This window comes from Narcine bancroftii, chromosome 12, assembly GCF_036971445.1.
Source record: "Narcine bancroftii isolate sNarBan1 chromosome 12, sNarBan1.hap1, whole genome shotgun sequence".
Taxonomy (NCBI): Eukaryota; Metazoa; Chordata; class Chondrichthyes; order Torpediniformes; family Narcinidae; genus Narcine; species Narcine bancroftii.
Window position 1 is genome coordinate 75621580 of NC_091480.1, and position 19103 is coordinate 75640682.

The 19103-nt window shown below is 42.9% G+C and overlaps 1 long non-coding RNA gene across 2 annotated transcripts; it reads left to right on the forward strand.

Moving 5' to 3' along the window:
- The first annotated feature begins 674 nt into the window (after nucleotides 1-674).
- On the forward strand, nucleotides 675-14904 carry LOC138747569 (uncharacterized). 2 transcript variants are annotated; one of them, XR_011347547.1, is made up of 6 exons: nucleotides 675-809; nucleotides 2534-2649; nucleotides 7605-7865; nucleotides 8137-8242; nucleotides 9618-9727; nucleotides 14672-14904. It is a non-coding gene; the product is annotated as an uncharacterized lncRNA (long non-coding RNA). The 2 variants fall into 2 exon arrangements; XR_011347548.1 differs by lacking the exons at nucleotides 675-809; nucleotides 2534-2649 and adding an exon at nucleotides 4915-5317.
- The last annotated feature ends 4199 nt before the right edge of the window (nucleotides 14905-19103 follow it).

Sequence of the window (19103 nt, forward strand, 5' to 3'; positions counted from 1 at the left end):
ACTATTTATTTTCCACAAATGTTTTGCCAGTTCCTTGAATTCCAGATAAACAGGAATTTTACTGTATTTTTGATTTTAATCAGGCATTCAATGAAAGGAAAGGGGTGGGTATGGAGGGGTAGGTCCAGAAGGTCATGGGTTGTCACTGCACAATGATCCCCGTCAGACCTGGCACAATGATATCCAGGTGGAAGTCAGCAGTTCAAGCTATTTCAGGTCTCCTCCAACTGCCCCCAAGCCATCCGTTCCCTCACACTTCCTACCAGGAATTTCTGGAGAAGGAATTCTGCCAAATTCATCCCACCTTTGGCTAGACATCCCACTTTTGCCTTGGCTAGTAAACGCAAATGGTAGCACTCAGTTCCTCCAAAGAAGGTCCCAATGTCTTCGGGCCTCCGTGAGTCCAAGAGGGAGAAAAGCGATTGGATTCAGCAACTGTCCCACATAATGGTCTTGCTGCTATGGGTGCAGCTGCCAGAGGTGAGAGAGTGTTCTCATCATTTGCAAGGAATTTCATGACTACTCAGCACATGACTTTCCTTTTCCTCTCAAGATTCTCCCCCTCAATATCACAGGGTGGGTGGACGACCTGACTGCAGACCTTTCGAAAAAGGAAAGTTTATGTTTGACATTGTATTGCATTACTTGGGCAATGTATTCTGTCTTCAAGGGTGCTGATCATAAAGGCAGGCAAGCACAGCTCCTGATCCAGTGAATGCTGACTACCCACTGAGGATCGATCCCCTGCTGGGAGTGAGAAACCGGAAAAATGCCTTCTGAGCAAATTCAACCTGTTTAAAATAGGTGACGTACGTACGTGTGTGTGTGTGGTGTGTGTGTGTGTGTGTGTGTGTGTGTGTGTGTGTGTGTGTGTGTGTGTGTGTGTGTGTGTGTGTGTGTGTGTGTGTGTGTGTGTGTGTGTGTGTGTGTGTGTTTAATGGAAAGCAATGAAGTTCATGCCATGTGGCTGGAGGATCCCCAGACGGAAAGAAAGGTGTTGTTCCTCCAATCTATGGGTGGTCTGGGTGGGGCAATACATGTGAGCTCGGGAGTGTGACCCTGAATTGAATGTGTGTCTGTTTGTGCAAGTGACAGGGAGAGAGAGATAGAGAGAATAGAATCAGAGGAGAGGAGAAAGAGAAGAGAGACAAAGGGAAAAGCTTTAGGATAACTGAAGTAGATAGATGGTCTCGAGAGCACTGTGATATATTTTTAAAAAGAATCCCACCAAGTATAACATGGCAACATCCATGGAAAATTGGATGATTCTTTGTAACAATAGCAATAGAAATGTCCATTTCAAGGTGGTCATTATACAGGGTATAATCGAGAATTATAGGTGGCTATGGAATAGGTGAATAAGTAGGACTAATGGCTGGATGGAGATAGAGGCACCTATCAGATGAACACTGCATGGATAATCTGGCTGTAGTGATGTGTAACCTTCAGGTGTCTTTGAGATTATAAAATTCTAAATCTGTCTCCTATATTCTCTGCCAAATTGGGAATAAAAGCTTATGTTGCTAAATGAATTTAGCATTCCCACGACAACATACCAACAATAATAAAATGCATTTGATTGCGAATTATAGAGCACATTAGTGTGTGTTCCAAATAGTTGCTGCACAGGGCACACACAAGCTTGAATGTTACTGCATATTTCTCCATAACAGATAAAGTACAAACTGGCAATGTGGCCTGAGATGGGAGTTTGAAGGGAAGGATTGGGGAGGAGAGTGAGGGGCAGTGACACTTGGCCAAGGATTGACGCTTAGGGATGACATGCAGGACGAAGTTGTGGCCATGATTAGCTAGGACGTACATTGAGAGGCTTGTAGTTGGGTTCTTCATGGTTGTAAATCCTCGAGGGTTCAGAGAACTTGGATCTACGGGCCTGGGGTTTGCTGAGAGACATTGGGGTGTGGAGCCTGGCCCCTAAGTGGTGGAGTGGAATTGGAGGGATGGAGTATTGGGTAATGGGTCTTTGGCCTTGAGGTTGTAGGAATCAGTGCAACTTGTGGGATGAAGGGTGTGCCTAGAAGATGATTGGCAAAGAATAATGATGCTTCTAAATCCAGCACTGTGTTATTAAACATGTTATGCCAGGATTGCCCAACATTAGTTACACCCAGGGCAACTTGGTCGAAATCTCCCTCCATTGTTCCAATGGGGAATGAGATTATCCCATTTTTTGACAGATATAGAAGAGTGATCGCATTGTGAACCACTTGATAGAATTAATTGAAGGAAAATGACTCAGAAATTATTGCTATTCCACCACTCCAGGTAACGTCAATGTAAAAAAAACATTGTGATTTACTTTTATCCCATTGGGGTTTCACCAGACTCTCCCTCATGGATAGACACCTACTGTACTCATTACTTAACCATGGATAACAGATATGTTGGAGGTTCCCAGTGCAGAATCTACCTGGACTGAGAGATGATAATTATGATGATTATATTTTCAAGGATGCTTTGCATTAAATAGATCATCTATCACAGTACTTTTCCTCAATTTATTTGTTCACAGGACTTTGTGATGACAGAATTTATTGTACATCCCTAATTCCTCCTCAAGGCCACTTCAGAGGCTGGTTAAGAGTCAACCATGTTGGTGGGATTGAAGTCACATTTAAACCAGACAAGGTAAGAGTGGTAGATTTCCTTCCTTCAAGGATGTTAATGAACCAGATGGGTTCTGAAGGCAGTCCATAATTATTGAGGCTGCCTTAAAAAAAAATCAGGATTTTGAGTTTAAATGACCTATCGGACATGATTTGACTCCTGGATGAGTGATCCAGAATTCAGGTGCAGGTCCTGTCACACAAGCATGAAGCTGCTGGGTTATTGTGGTTTATAATTATCCATCAATCAGACCCTTAAAAAACAGATTGTATTGCGTTACTTATGGTATCTTGCTGAGTGAAAATTGGCTGCTGTGTTGCCTGCAGTAAAACAGTGCCTGCACTTCAAAAACATTCACAAGGCCATGAAGGTCACTGAGTATATGCAAGTCTTCCTTTCAGTTTAATAAATTGGGCATTAGTAGTCAAAGATTTTTAGGTAAAAAGCATTGGGTGAGATTTTTAAAAAGTAGGCATTATATAGGTTATAGCAAAGAAACAGATGAGCTAACCAATAAATCTTGCCCAAGTCTAATCCTGTCACTATTGTTCTTTATTCCTTCTGCCTCACCTACTTAGCTGGCTTACTTGAACCATGGAATCCGATAGCTTGTCGTGTATTCCAGATGCACTTCAAATAAAAACTTTCGGCACCAGAGATCACCCAGAAATGAGCAGGTGTATATAGGAGTATGATTGACAAATTGAGCAAACCAGAAACAGATGCAGGTCGATTTCTTGGAATAGTGGACCTTAACTCCTGAGAAAACACTAAGATACAATATGCAGGCAGAGCCAGATGACACACGGATCAATGAACAAATATGAGAACAAATCGAATAATTCTACATATCATTTAAGTGAAGGAAACTTAAAACTAGACAGCGAAGATCTTGCTTCCTAAACACTTACGGATGTATTTTATGGATTTTGGGTTACTGATCAGGAAAATCACTTTTAAAAATTTTTTCTATCACATACCTTTTCTTAAAGATATAACCTATTTTTGTGATTTCCTGTCATATTTTAAGTCTACTGGTATCTTGCCCGCAGAGCAAACTGCTTGGTCAATCCAGGCATGCACTCAGTGTAGGTGCTATGTAAATGTCACCTTAGGTCTAGGGATCCTTAGTCAGGAGAGATAAAGACAGGCTCACATATACAGATACTGTGGATGACATTGATTGATGCACATGTTGGTCAGGCAATAGCTTTGTGAGTGTACTTAACAATACCATTTATTGTCTTTGGGATGATTCAGTACAGCAGAAATTCTCATAAATGTCACAACAGCTGCAGTACATTCTGTTACATTTGTGACGTGTGTAGTGCAATGCTAAATTCAATAAAAGTTAATTTAATGTTTCTCCAACAAATCTGAAATGATCTTTGTGTTCAGTTTGAAGTTGCCTATCGCAATCCCCCATTTTCTTTCAGGAAACAAACCTTTTGGGTGTAAATGTAACAGTTTTTCTAATGTGGTTGGATTACATTTCCTGTGGGGAGAATTAATGAAGTTACCATCAATAGATTCCTATAACAGTGAATAATAATCATTAATATTAATTCATTCTATGAGATTTTATAAACTAAAAACTGAATGGGATTGGGTTCATGCCTCGGTTAACATGAGTGATAAAGAGATTTGGAAATTGAGGGATTAATTGGCCAGTGGGTGAATGGATATTCTCCAAAGCATCAGGTTAAATTCAAGCCTTGTTACTTCCTGTTCCATGACAGTTTTAACAATGTGTGCAATGCACTCATGACCTTGGTAAATGAGTGTCGAGGGCAGTGAGAGATTGTGGGAAAAATTAACTTGAAAAGACTGAAGGAGAAACTGGTGTGGTGTTTATAAGGCAAGTAATGCACTGCACATTAAATAACACTCAGCTGTTCTACCATTTTTGAGGGTTATCGCAATACTGGAGAAATTAAATGCCTTTTTATTGGCGAAGAATAGCACTAAAGAGAACCAATTTCTTGAGATTGTCTGTTAAGGCCAAACGACAGCAAAATACATTTGGGACCAAATGGGTGAAATGTAATTGAACTCATCACAAATGCGTCTGAGTTTCTAATCTGCTTGAGTAGGAAACCTCTCTTCCAGGTCAGAAGGTTACTCATTGAAGTCTCATTCCAGAGGTGGGAAGACAAAGTTCTAGGCACTGTATTGAAGGGAGAGTTTCCTTTGTGTAAAAGAATGCAGCACTGTCTGATGTTCCTTTTGTTTGAAGAGCATGTTAAACTTAAGATCCATTTCCTCTTTAAAGCAGATGCAAAAGGTATGATGGATGAACCTTGAAGAGCAGAATGGGAAAATCTTTCTACAGCTTTGGGCAACATAAACCCTCACTTAACATTGTGGGAGCTTGCTGGGGCCCATTGGCTGATTAATTTCCTGACATTTCAGAATGACTTTATTAGTGGAAGGTGCTATAGAATTGCAAGACAGCTTCCATTTCCTTAGTTATAGTGCCCTTGGTACTTTGGACAGCCAGCATTTCTTTGTGGGTGATAGGGCAACGAGCCACCTTTCCCAAACCTCTCGGCTTGATTCGTCCCAACTGTACAAAGGTGAAGGATGTGGCCATTATCCCTGTGCTCAGAGCACTGCAGTCCTGCATGCAGACTCTCAACTTGTACTATACCATGGAGTGCACTGGATCTGAGGCTGAGATATTTCTCAGGTAATAACTTGTTTAAATCATTATCTGTTCAACACAAAGCAAGCGCACAGCCAAAGACAGTTCCCTACGTCTTGATGACTATTATAAGCACAGCTGGTATGGAATGGGCTTGGTAATCAGAACTTGCATATTCATACTGCCTACACTGACCCCACCACTGCTCTGACACCCAACAGGCACTCTTAATATAATAAGGAGTTGCTTCATAAGTTATGGTGACCACAAACGGTCCATAAACTGAGATTTTGGATTGGGCCTCATTGTGTTTGCTGCTTCTTTGTACAGTTTGTACAGTTCTTCTCTGTTTTGTGTCCATCTTGTAAGTGAGGACTAAGCTGAAGTCAGGAAAGGTCCGTGGCACTGTTGCCTCAGTGCAGAAAAGTCCCAACCTCAGATGCTGTCTAATTGGAGTTTGCATGTTCTCTCTTTGATCGTATTGGCTTCCTCCTGGTTCTCCAGTTTCCGCCCACATCCCAAAGACTCATGGGTTGTTAGCTTAATTGGCCTTTACAAATTTCCTCCAGTGTGTAGGTGAGTGGTAGAATCTGGGGGAGTTGATGAGAATAAGGGGAGAAGAGAAAATAGTCGGATGAATGGAAAATTAATGTATCTTGGTGGTTGATGGTGGACTGAAGGGCATGTCTATGTGCTGTATTGTTCTCTGACATATTCCACCACAAGTGGCATGGTTAGCGTAGTGGCACCACAGTTAGTGCAGTGCTTCATGCAACACTATTGCAGCGCCAGCGATCCGGGTTTGAATCTGGTGCTGTCTGCAAGGAATTTACACGTTCTCTGTGAGTCTGCATGGGTTTTCCCCGGTGCTCCAGTTTCCTCTCACCTTTCAGTACACAGAGGGGTTGTAGGTTAATTGGGGTATTTGGAGGGATTGGGCCCGTGGGATGGAAGGTCCTGTTATCATGATGTATATCTAAGTGTAAAAGTGGCAGTGGAAATTTGGGAATCCTCAGTGTGAATCCAAGATGAACAGATATTCTTAAAAGAAAGGGCAGCAGGAGGAAAAGAAAGCAAAGGCAGGAAATTTATCACTTCAGTTTTAACCAATGGCCTACTTGGAATTTTTTTTTAATTGATAAATTTCCAACATAATAATAAATGCCATCCCTGTAGAATTTACACTTTTGTTCATTTTGCTACACAAATTTCCCAAGAGGTTTTCAAAATACTTGCGTAGGTCCCTTGATCAAGGGTTGTATGGTCAGAGGTGAGCTGATGGACTGTGGGAAACTTCCATAAATTAAAATGACTCAATTTAAAACACGTTATTAACCCCACTTTCGAGTTCATTGCGCTCCATTGAGTTTGAAAGTCAATGCATTTCCCAACTGAAGTTCTCTTTAATAACCAGCAGTACCAATCTTTTCTCACCATTGATTTTAAAAAAACACAAGGAAACCCTCCAAACTGAAACAAAAATAAGAATGGACACCATTTTAGCTCAAGGCAGGGTATAGAAATACAATGCTACAGTCTTGATAGCCACTCTGGCTTTTTCCACTGACAGCGCTGCCTTGATCAGTTATCATGTGTCTCCATTCAAAACTATGGATTCAGATGGCCCATGTTTGTACTCCCACATTATCTCCACCCTCTGGTCATATTCTTAGTGTTGGGAGGTAATTTATTTTCACATGAAATGTGTTCTTCACTAAAGTTTTCCCTTTTCACATTTAAACGTTGTCTTGCAGTTCACACAAATGTCACTCCTTGCGGACTGTGCCGGGCAGACCCAAGGCACACTGGGCAGAGGTTGAGATAGATAAGTTTGGGGGTGGGGGGGGGGGTGCGGTCATCCGCCCGCCCAGTCTGACTGCTCTCGGCTCTGTACAGGCTTTAAACGGCCCATTAAAGGAGCTGATGCCAGTTTATTTTAAAATATGCAAATAAAATTTAAACCTTTACTGGGTAATTTGCTTTTAAAATATTGTGATAGAATCATTCCACTGGTCAATGGGGTAGTTGGTGAGTGCTAGACTTGGGGTAGTCCTATACAGCGAGTATAACTCAAAACCTACATTTTAAGTGAAAATTCTGGGGTCGTCTTATGCACCCGTTGTCTTATACACACGCATAAATTGTATTTCACTCTTTAACACATCACTACTAAATTCGTGATGTTCCCCAAACTTTGTGGCACTGATAGAAAAAAGCTGAAAATACAAAACTTATTTGTGTAAAGACCAGTACAGCCTCTCCCTCTCAGTGTTCAGTCCCAGGAGAGCTTTTTAGGAAGCTGCACATAGATATTTTTACTGTTTTTTTGCAGAGTCCATGTTTTCTCAGAGAAGATGTTGAACGAGCGAGCAGTGCAAAGTCTCTGAGGGCCTGGCGGACAGCTTCATTAATCACAGACATGTTGTGATAAATCTCTTCCGAAAACTAATCTCCAATTAATGGGTCCTGGAGCCTACCGTGGCAGAAACACTGAAGGGGAGGTGGAAATGTAAAGGGGTGGGCGATGGTAGGATTGGGCCGAGTCTGTCTCTCACCTTGAAAAGACTTTCACACCAGCAGCAGAGAATCTGAGGTAGGTTTATTTTGTTTTTAACTGCACGTGGGTTTGACTTCCTCCTTCTGGCTGCTGGCTACTAAGCAGTGTGCAATAGCGGGTGAATGTTTTCAAGTGGGGAGTCATTGATAATTGTGTATCACACAAGGACATCTCCCATGGGAGCTGGGCAGCTGGGGGTCTGAATTTGCTGACCAGCCTGTCCCTTTAAGAGAATTGCCCAAGTTCCCCGGTGGAACTGCAACGAACAGATAAGGTTAGAAATTTAAAATAATCTCTCTTGAAACAGACTCCTGGCTGCTACTGTGAAATCTAATGCATGGCAAGTGCTGGACGCTGGTTTTACTGGAAAGGTTTTATTGACCGAACTACCAAGGTTTGGGCTACCACCTGTGGTAAGTCACAATTCTCTTGCATCTATTTTTGCCTGGCTGTGGTTTGTACTTCGTGCTGTCGGTATGAGCTTCCTGCCATTGTCTTCCATTCTATTCTTGCATTAGCACTCTGTTCTCTTCCCCCTCCGTCCATTGCTCTGCCTGTGCTTTTATCTTCCATTTGTTACTTTGTTCTTGTAAAGCAAAATTCTGCACATGGTGCGTACTTGAAAGTTAAAAAGAACAGAGTATGCTGGAAATACTCAGCAGGTCCAGCAGCATTTGTAGAGAGACACACACAGGGTTAATGACCTTTCATCAGAACTGCTGTGCTTTGTTGTTGGGAGCTGTGGGTTTTGGACGCTGGAAGACAAGGTCTTTAGCGGAGGAAGCGGTCTCTTTTGAGGTGGGAGGGTCATACAGCAATGAACTGGCCCTTCAGCCCAACCTGTTCATGCCAACCAAGATGGCATTCTGTGCTAGTCCCATTTACCTGCATTTAATCCACATCTTTTTAAACCTCTTTGATCTGTTAAGTGCCTCTCGAACATTGTATTGAATGTCGCAGGAGTTTGAAACATCTTGAGGTTTGAAAGTGAGGGAGGAGGGCAGTAGAGAGAGAAAGAGGAAAGGAGGTGGGGAGGAGAGAAAGACTATGAGAAAGAGGGGAGTGGAAGAAATGGAGAATAAAAAAGGGGACAGAGGAAGAGATGTTTCGAAGGAGAATAGTAACTTAAGTGGCTCATGGTGTGGGAGGGCACAGGGAGGAGAAAAGCGGAGGAGGAAAAGCTGCAAGCAAATCCAAATAACATTTTAATCAGGAAGGTTATCAAGGTCAGGAAAGGGAAAGCAAGGTTTAGCAGAGACGAGTGTCAAAATGGTGGAAGGGAATCATCAGCAGGAAACTGCATGTACTTTAGACTGATCTGTGTTGCGTGGAGGGCATTGTGAAGATCAAGCATTCCCCTCAGCAATAAGCTGCAGTTAACAGAGCAGCGAGCTAGAAAGTCTGACACAAAAGTGTGCACAGGAAGTAGGTTTTGACCACTTCCAGTGGGGCACAGTGAATAGGTAGGTTAAAGCTGGGGAAGAAGTGAGTCTCTTGCTCCCCTTTCCCTTCCCCCCCATACTGGTATGATCGGCAGTCCACACCGTTAACTGGCTTTAACCAGGGTTTCCAGTTGACGTGAGGGTCAGCGGATTTGGATTGGGGGAATAATCATTTGTTTGAGTTACAAATGAGCAACTGGTCCTCCTCTATCATAACCCAGCGGAGTGCCAATAGGTTCAGCACAAGGCAGGATAACTAGCTTCAGGGAACTAAAGAGGTCAACCTGTTCGCTGAATGGGAAAGTCATGAAAAAAGTGTGCTGTGTCATTTATCCATTTCTGCCAGCTCGTCGGTGTGAAGCAGTCCGCACTGGGAGGATCGCAGAATGTCAAAGGACAACTCTGTTACAGCTGGAAACATGAAACAAAGCAACACATCGTGGACGTGGAGATCAGGTTGGTCACAGCTGGCCTTTATATGGCTTCTTTCACAACTGTGGAATGGTTAACATTGACAACCAGTGGACAGGCCTTTGGGAGTGTATTTGCTTCTGTAATGTATGAAACATACAGGCAGGTTTTATTCAGCAAGCTCCCATAACAATCAGATCACCTGTACAGTTCTCTCGCCATGCTCTATTGGACACCTCCAGGAACAAGTCAGATTTTAGTTTACCTCTTGTCCAGCTGTGGGTGAGCTTTGACCTTTGAGATTTGCCTCAAACTTGTACTAAAGGGCTGCATCATTTTAAACTGGGAATCATTAATACTTTTTAACCAAGGGTGTATTGAACATTGTTTTCCTACTTACATTGCTGCAGAGCACACATACCTCTCCTCCTGTTTCTGGGATCTCACTACGCACAGTTTGGTGCTCCACTTGTCCACACGAGAGGGGTGGCTGCTTTGGAAGAACTCATTGCACCTAATTTCTTTATCCACAAGAGAGGCTGGGTTCCATTGATAGCGTGGCAGAGCCCAAAGCGTGTCGTAATATGGGGTAATTTATTAACATGGATTGGATGGATCTCTCTCTCGCCACCAATTTGCAACTCTAAAAGGCACCATAAACCTTTTATAACCATTCTTTATTTTTCAACTTCCAATGTGCAGCCCTTTGATTTTCCAATTTATTATATGCATTGAATTTAAGGTTCCAATTGTGGTAGAAATTGAACTTCATTAGAAGATGTCACTGAGTTATTATCCACCATACTCATTAAAGTGCTTATGTAGATGGATCATTTCTTGATATCGTGCTGAACTAACACCGCCCTGTTACCGCAGGAACTCTATGTACCAAGGACACCATTTTAAAGTGGCGACAACCATACCAAGTAATCACTGTAATTAAGAGACAACGGAATCCCATTTACTTTTCTACATTACCTCAGCAAAGTGTTCTTCTGGGCTTAACCAAAGAGGACTGGCTAAATACAGTGCAGGTTCAGCTAAGTTGACATTGAAATGGGGTGGAGAGGGGAGTGATCTGGTATATTATAAAGGATTAAGACTGAATCTAAAAGGTTATGGAGCATTATCACAATCTAATTAAGTCAGTGGTAGCAGGTGGACCTCTCCCATGTTCCTTCCAAGTTTATTGGTCTGTCTCAAAATATTGTCTTATTACAGTAAATGTTATTCTATTCTGCTGTCTCTGAGAAAAAAATACTCCTGAAGATTTCATTATATTGCAGTCAGGATGGATCTTGGTTGCGTTACAGAGTTTATTGCAACAAAAAAAAATCATCTTCACATTTTCAAGCCTTTGAAAATTGGATTAAGATTTATTGCTTGCCACAACATTTTACGTCTGTCTTCTGACAATATCTGGTTTACTATCCCTGGGAAAAAAAATCTCTTATAAAGAATAGAGGTGAAATTCCTATTGAATCAAAGTTGAACTGCAAAGTCCAATGGCTGGCTCAGGACCATAACAACCTGCATCTTTACAGAGTCTGACATAGTAAAATTTCCCAAAGTGCTTCACATGGACACAATTAAAACAGTTTGCTACTGAGTTACTTAAACAGACATTAGGCAACAGACCTGAACAGAGCAAGGAGTAGGTTTTAAGGAGTATCTTATAAGAGGTGAAACTAAGAGATTGAGGAGCAAATGTCATGGGCTTGGAATCTAAAGGCATAGGAGAAATGTGGGAGTAATATAAATCTGGAATAACCAAGGTTTGGAAAAGGGCAAACACCTCAAAGATAGCAAAGATTATGGGGACCAGAGTAGAGATGGTGAAGGATGAAGCCACCAAAAGAAATAGGAAAACTAGATTACAATTCTTGTTGTTGAGGGGTTGTTGGACAGAGAACTAGTGTAGGTCAGTGAGTAGATGTAATGATGTGTGAAAGGGACAGTAACTTGGACAGTGACAGAGAGATTTGCATGAAGTCACATTATTGAGGGTGTAAGGTGGGGAGATGGCCAGGAAAGTTTTGGAATGGTTGAATTTTTTTACTATAAATGTGTTCTAACATCTAAGTTTTATTTCTTTTATAATAAGGGCAGTCAATAAGTGTTGTTTCCAATGTTGCCCTAGACCAATGGTTCCCAACCTTTTACTTTCCACGCACATCCCACTTTAAGTATTCTCTATGCCATCAGTGCTCTGTGATTAGTAAGTGATTGCTTAAGGTGGGATGTGAGTGGGAAGGGAAGGTTGAGAATTACTGCTCTAGACCCAATTATTACTGAAATATTTTGCTTGAGAAAATTTGTCATTGGCCCATTTCCTTTGGAGATCTGAAACCGTGCACATAACGAGTCAATTAAGTACAATTAAATCAGTGGTTTTCAAACTTTTTCTTTCCACCTACATACCACCTTAAGCAATCCCTTATTAATCATAGAACACTTATGGCATAGGAAATACTTAAAGTGGGAACCACTGCCCTAGAGGGAAGTTGTCATTGATAAGAATTTAGCTTCTTGGATTTCAAACCTTCCAGTGCTCACCCATGGAGTGGGATCCATTACTGACTAGCCAATCCCTGTCTTCAGCCAAAACCCAAAGACACACACTGTTCTGCAGCCAATAATGACTGAGTTTGGACCCCACTATCTCCGAGGATAATTGTAGAGCGGGTCCCACCATTCCCACTAAGAGAAGTCAACTAATGATGACCTGAGTTTCAAGCCTCCAACATTCCTGATTTCTGGACTTCTCACACCCATGCTCAAGGTATAACCATTGCAACTAAAGTTGTCTTTTATGTCATCTCTGGTACCCTTGGGAAGATGGTGATGAGCTACCATCTTGAATATTGTAGACTTTTTGGGGAAGATCACTCCACAGTGTTGGATTTGGACCCATTGAAGATAAGGGGAGTCAACGACATATTTCCAGATTAGAAAAGTATGATTTTTTAGATATGGTTGTGTGCTCCCAACACTGTTGCCAGTGCCATTTGTACCTTTATCCCACCACAAGTTAAAGGAAAGTTAGTTAACTTGGGACAAACAACCAGAAGTTTGCACTATACGTTAAAAACTTACCCTCTACTTAGGTAGAGAAGGGTGGAGGGTACTCCACCATTTGTAGCCATCTCTACAGCTGCCAAGGCCTAAACTTCTCCGAAAATTCCTGAAATGTATGTTTTTATATAGTTTTGAGGAGCATTGGTTCATAAGATGACATTTCATTTACAAATTACAAGCAAAATTAATCTTCCATTAATCCTTAAGGAAAACAAATATTGTTATAGTGATGGTATCCTGGTGTTCTCTCCATTACTGAAGAAGGTGAGACTGAGTTCAAGTAAAAGACAGATGTTTTGGACCAAGTAACATTTGCCTCTCTGAGAAGTAGTTTCATTTTACCCTTGCAAACACTTGACAGCATATTTGGTTTTAAGACAATGGCTTTCATCTTACAACAGAATAATGATAACCTTCACTCTGAGAACAAAGGCTTGGTAGAATCATTTGCAGTCTGTGACATTTCAATGGCAAATGAGTATTCTAAGAAGAATGAGGTGATGCTGTGATAGTGTGACCCATTGATGTCACAGGGTCAGGAAATTGTGCTTCAGGTAGTTCCTCAAAGCAACCTCTAGCAATGGGAAGTAGGCGTCTTCAAATTAGTTCAGTCTGTAATGTGGGCCAGTTCCTGAAAATTTTAAGACCATAAGATAAATGGGCGGCCTTCAATCATGAAGTTGTGCCCTCTTGACCTTGACAACTTTGCCACAGTTTTGGGATGTAAGTGTGTTGGTGTGTAATGTTAGCTTTGTCAAATAATTGATGCATTCTCATTTCCCAGATAAGATCAAGGTTTTATTTAATGGCTAATGGTTAATGCTCTTGTGCTTCCAGGGAGAAGGTCACAGGATGAGAAGTCAAGCATTGGTGATAGCTTCAATCATGAAGTTTATCCCCTGCAGGATTGAGCCAGTGTGTGGGTATGATGCAGGCAGACCGGAGTTATTGGAAAGGGGACCGTTACACTGTAGGAGAAGGAGTAGCAGGTCTCACAGTGAACCGGTCTCTATTCCAGAACTCTCAATGCCCTTTGCCAGCTCCTCCAACAGCAACAGCCATGTGGAAATTCAGTTGTAGTTGAGTGATTTCCCCTCCCTAGTCAACCACACATCAGCTGCTGGGCCGTGCTGTTTCCTGGTGTGGGGCAAGAGGCATGTGCAGGGCATCTATTTATAGAGTTAGCTTGGAAAGCAGCTCTCAGCCTGCTTACACTAATCCTGGTTAATTCTCCCCTCACTCTCATCCCTCCAGATTCAACCACTCACAGGAGTAATTCGGCACTTGCTAGGGAACCATGGTACCAGAAAAAAGCCTACACGGTCATGGGGAGAACTTAACGCACTCCTCACAGACAGTGCCCGAGTTTGGGATTGAAGCTGGGCCACTGGAGCCATGGGGCAGCAGTTGTACCAGCGGCGTCACTTGTGTTGGCCACATTAGACTTTCCTTAGCCATTTCCTGCTGAGCAACTCTGACAAAGGCAGCATTGATGACCAATCCCTCACATCTTTGACAACGTGCTGGTGAGCCACCTTGCGACACCACTAAGAATCCACGGGGTGAAGGAGGTTTGTGAGTCCCCAAACTCCCTGACTCATGGTGATAAAGAACAGCAGTGCATTTCCAAGTTGGGTAATGGGTGTCTTCATGGGAACGTGGATGTGGCTTCATTTCCGTGTTCTGGATCTCTTCACCTTCCCAGGTGATGGACATGGTTGGTTTAGGATGTGTGGTCAAAGAAAACGTCTTTGCCAGTCAACATGATCATGATTGACCTGTCCTTGGTTTCATCTCCCCCTCTGTGCAAGTTCCCCTTAGCTCTCAACTCCTTCCTCTTTAAATACCTTCAATACTTCCTCATCCCTCTTGCGGGTAGAGAATTCCAGTGAATCAGTCTCTTTTCCGCAGCTCTCAAGTCATCTGACAGCTTCTCCAGCCTGTGTTGGAACTGAGGAGGTTCAGAGGGACAGAAGGTTTCTCCTCGTTGGATAATGCACATCCTGGTACACCATCCTCCTCCTCCTCCCTGTTTTCAATGAAGATCATTTAAACTGAATGTTGTGTTACATACAAATTGTAAAATGTATCTTATCTGTGTACAGTCTTGAACCAATGTTAATAAAGCTGGGGTTCTGAAGTTATCCTTTTGTTAATTAAGTTGTTAATGTGATAAAGCATGCTGGCTTTATTGTTTACTAATAGAATTTTATTAACCACTAGTCAAAGAGTGTGCAATACCCAAACACTGACACGATAAGTACAGACTGGTCCTCCAGAGGATCAGTGTAAGTCCTCCGGGGGCTTGCATACTGCAGCCCTGATTATAAAGGAAGCACAGAAAACACAGGATATGAAATGTGTCTTTGTTAAACAGAAGGTACAGGATATACAGCAATTCAGGGGAAAACTACAACCTATATTTTCTTGTACAATGTTAGTTTCTGCTGTAAATGGTCAATTGCTACTTAATGTAACTACCGTATATTTTGGCGGATAGGTTGAGTCGTGAAACCCTTTTAAAAATTCTCAAAAAGGGGGTGGGGGTTTACATATGCCAGGAATACATTTGAGACCTTAAATTCACCAAAAAAAAACTCCAGATTGACCAGCACCTCCCCTCCGCTGGCGCTGCCACTCCCCGACACCTCCCCGCCATAACCGCTCCTACCTGGGGCCCTGAGGTCACTGTCGCCGCTCCTGTCTGGTAGGCCGAGGTTTCTGCTCCTGCCGGGAGCACGATGTCGGCACTCCAACTCTGTGGGTTGATGCTGTCTGGTGGGCTGAGGTTCCTGCTCCCGCCGGGAGTATGATGTCGCCGCTCCTGCTCCGTGGGTCATCATCATTGCTTACATTTGGGGTGTTTTAAAAAATTTCCTGGGAGGCCCAGACAGCCCGAAAAATGGGGATCGACTTATACGCTGGATGTGGCATAAAACCCTTAAAATGAAGCTAAAAAAGAGGGATCGACCCATATGCCAGAATATAGTTAAATTCCCCTGACTCCGGGTTATCTGGCGGTGCCGTCCACTTTCCCTAAATCTGACCTCATCCATCACATGACTGCTGATATTCTAACCTGCAGTGCTGCATTCATCCGTTCCTCTCCAGCTTACTGATCCCGCTGAGGACCAAGCAACCCCTGAAATGGCAGGAGGACACAGGGAATGTATCTGATAAAATGCCAAGAACTTAGTTTGATTATTGCCAGGATTTAATCTTCTTATGTTGTCATTACCACGCGGTTTTCTGTGAATTTCTAAATCTAAAATAGCACAGGAGAGTGGCAACTTTTTGCAATGCCTGCACGTCGTGCAGAAATAAGTTTTACACCATGTCTCGGCACACATGACAATAAACAATAAACTAAAAGCTGCAAATTCTGAGCTTGGCAGTCCAGCAGGAAATACTTGGCTTCCTTTCACCAGATCTACTCACCTGAAAATAATTTGGTTGCGATTGGCTGTAATGGCTGCTGACGTGTGGCACAGGACATCTGTTGATGGTCACATTTAGTGGGTTGGTAATTATTGACCTGATGTCAGGGAGATCCCTTATGCTCTTTTTCTCCATAATGGCATTAAACCCCATACTTTTTGTGTCACACCATTTCTGACAATGCAGTACTCCCTCAGTAAGACATTTAAGTGTTAGGTGGGATTGGACCAGATAACCTTCTGACAAGGTAAAGAACATGCACGCCAAGGCTAATTTTGTCCACGGTTTCCTCACCTTGAACACAATCAAGAAAATCTACGTGGATCGCTGCCGTCGGAAAGCAGCAGCAATCATCAAGGATCCACTCCTCCTAGCACTCGCTTTGTTCTCGCTGCTGCCATCAGGAAAGAGGTCTCGGTGCCACAAGACTCGTACCACCAGGTTCAGGAACAGTCGCTATCCCTTCACCATTAGACTCAACAAGAAACTCAATCAGGGACTTGTTTAAAGACTCTTACCTTGCACATTACTTATTATTGAATATTTTCTGTATTTCACAGTCAATTTGTTTGCACTTCACAGGAAAAAGAATCTCAGGGTTATATGTACATCCTCTGACAATAAATCTGAACTTTGATAGTGTAATTGGATCTTTTGCCCCTGAATTATTACTCTAAGTCTCGGAAACAAAGTACTTGTGATTAACTTTCATTGCACTCTTTTCAATGCCAACAAGGGTATCACCTCCAGGGATTTCTGTTCCTTGGACAGAAAACTCCACTTCCTTGCTGTCCACTTTTGTCACAGCAAGGCACTGGAGGATGACTGTACGCCCACAGCTACCTTAATGCAATGAAAATCTTTGCTTGTGCCTATAGTTCAAGTTCAAATTTGAATTTATTATCATCTGACTGCACATAAACAATGAATCAAAATAGCATTTCTCTACAACATGGTGCCCAGACATACATACATACTGTATAGCTGAGCGCATCTCCCCTTTAACGGAGTGTCTTTAAATGTCTTCAGGTATTTTTGCCCATCCCCAAATTGCCCTGTAACCAATGAGCACAGACTTTAATTCTTTATGATATGAACGTTTATTGTCATATGCATTAGTACAATGTACAGAGACACTGAAATTCTTACTTGCTGCCAGCCACACAGGTACGATCCTGTGATCTCAGGACAAATATATTATTTTCCCTCAAATGAGAGGCCACGTGAACAGGAGAGAGGAACATCCGCTTGGTGCTTTTGGCCCCATGCACTCCCCCCAAGTGCCAGCCAATTTCCATGGATGATGGTATTTCTTGTCCACGAGGGGAACGACATGCCTTTCAGAATGCCCAAGTGTCACAGAGTAACAGGGAGATACAGCACGGAAACAGACCTTTCAGGCCATCGACACCACCAGCCACCAATTACAGCCACTAATCCCATTTTATGCACTCCACCTTCTCATCAACTCCCCCCCCCCCCCGATTCTTTTTCTCCTATGAAATGAAAGATGATTAACCTACAGCCTCCCCACCTTTGGGATGTGCGAGGAAACCAGAGCACCCAGGGGAAACCCACATGGTCACTGGGAGAACCGACAAACTCCACACAGGTAGAGTTCAGCTTTCAGAGTTGTTGTCAGTGTACGTACATGACATCACATACAACCGTAAGATTCTTTATTCTATGGATGAGGCAGAATTGGTAGTGCAAAAAAAAATTGTACACGATGTACAGAAATAAAGAAATGGAATATAGAGAGGGAAAAAAAATCAATGAAGCACAAAAGTACGAGTCCTTAAACGAGTCCCTGATAGAGTTTGTCATTGAGGAGTCTGATGGTGGAGGGGCAGCAGCTGTTCCTGAACCTGGGGGTGCAAGTCTTATGGCCCCTAGACCTCTTTCCTGATGGCAGCAGCGTACGCTGGGTGGTGGGGGTCCTTGGCGATTGCTGTTGCTTTCCGATGGCAGCGTTTGCTGTGGAAGTTCTTGGTGGTGGGGAGTGTTTTGCCTGCGATGCCCTGGGTTGTGTCCACTACCGTTTAGAGGGCTTTACACTCTGGGGTATTGGTGTTCCCATCCAAGACTGTGATGCAGCCGGTCGTGACAGGGATGACAGCACCCAGTATCAGGACTGAACCCGGGTCTCTGGCACTGTGAATCGACGAGCTGCAATGTTGTGCTGTGTATGCCCTTTGAAGTGCTAGTAAAGTATTGCACATTTTCCATAGACAAAACTGCCAAACATCTGGGAGGTGATAAAGACTAGACTATCCATTCTGCAAATGATGGTTGAAACATAAATACTGGCTGGCCCTAGAGCACTGGGTTGCCTCCCTGCTCTTCTTCTCCATGGGATCTTTCATATCTGCAGGGCTTTGATCCATCATCTCTGAGTGGTGTTAGATCGACAGCACATACCTCCCTCTTTAATCCACTACTGTGCCACACCAGAGTTTACTGCGTGTGCTCCTGAAGTCGTGCTTGAACAGCCAACCTCTTGCAGGCACAGAATTGCCAACTCAGCCACATTTAGCACATTGCCATCTGTTGTTCTTCATTTTACAGGGGATGAATGATCCTGCGGTTTAGTCACTCTACGAAACAATATTGCCCTGCTCCACGCAGGGGGCTGACACCACTGCAAGCTTGCAATTTAATTAATGGACCAAAACATGAAGGGCAACGTTATAGATACTAACCACAGTCTGTTGTAGCATGTGTGAGCTGAAGGCTCATCATCAATGACATTGCAGAGAATGAAATAGAATTTCATATCCGAGAAACAAACAGATTCTTCAGAGCAGGTGTCTGTGCTCCAGGAGAACCTATATCTCAATGGCTTTACCTGACCCTATAAGTGTAACCGCCGTTCCCGGTGCTACTTTGTGTATTGAACAAGCTT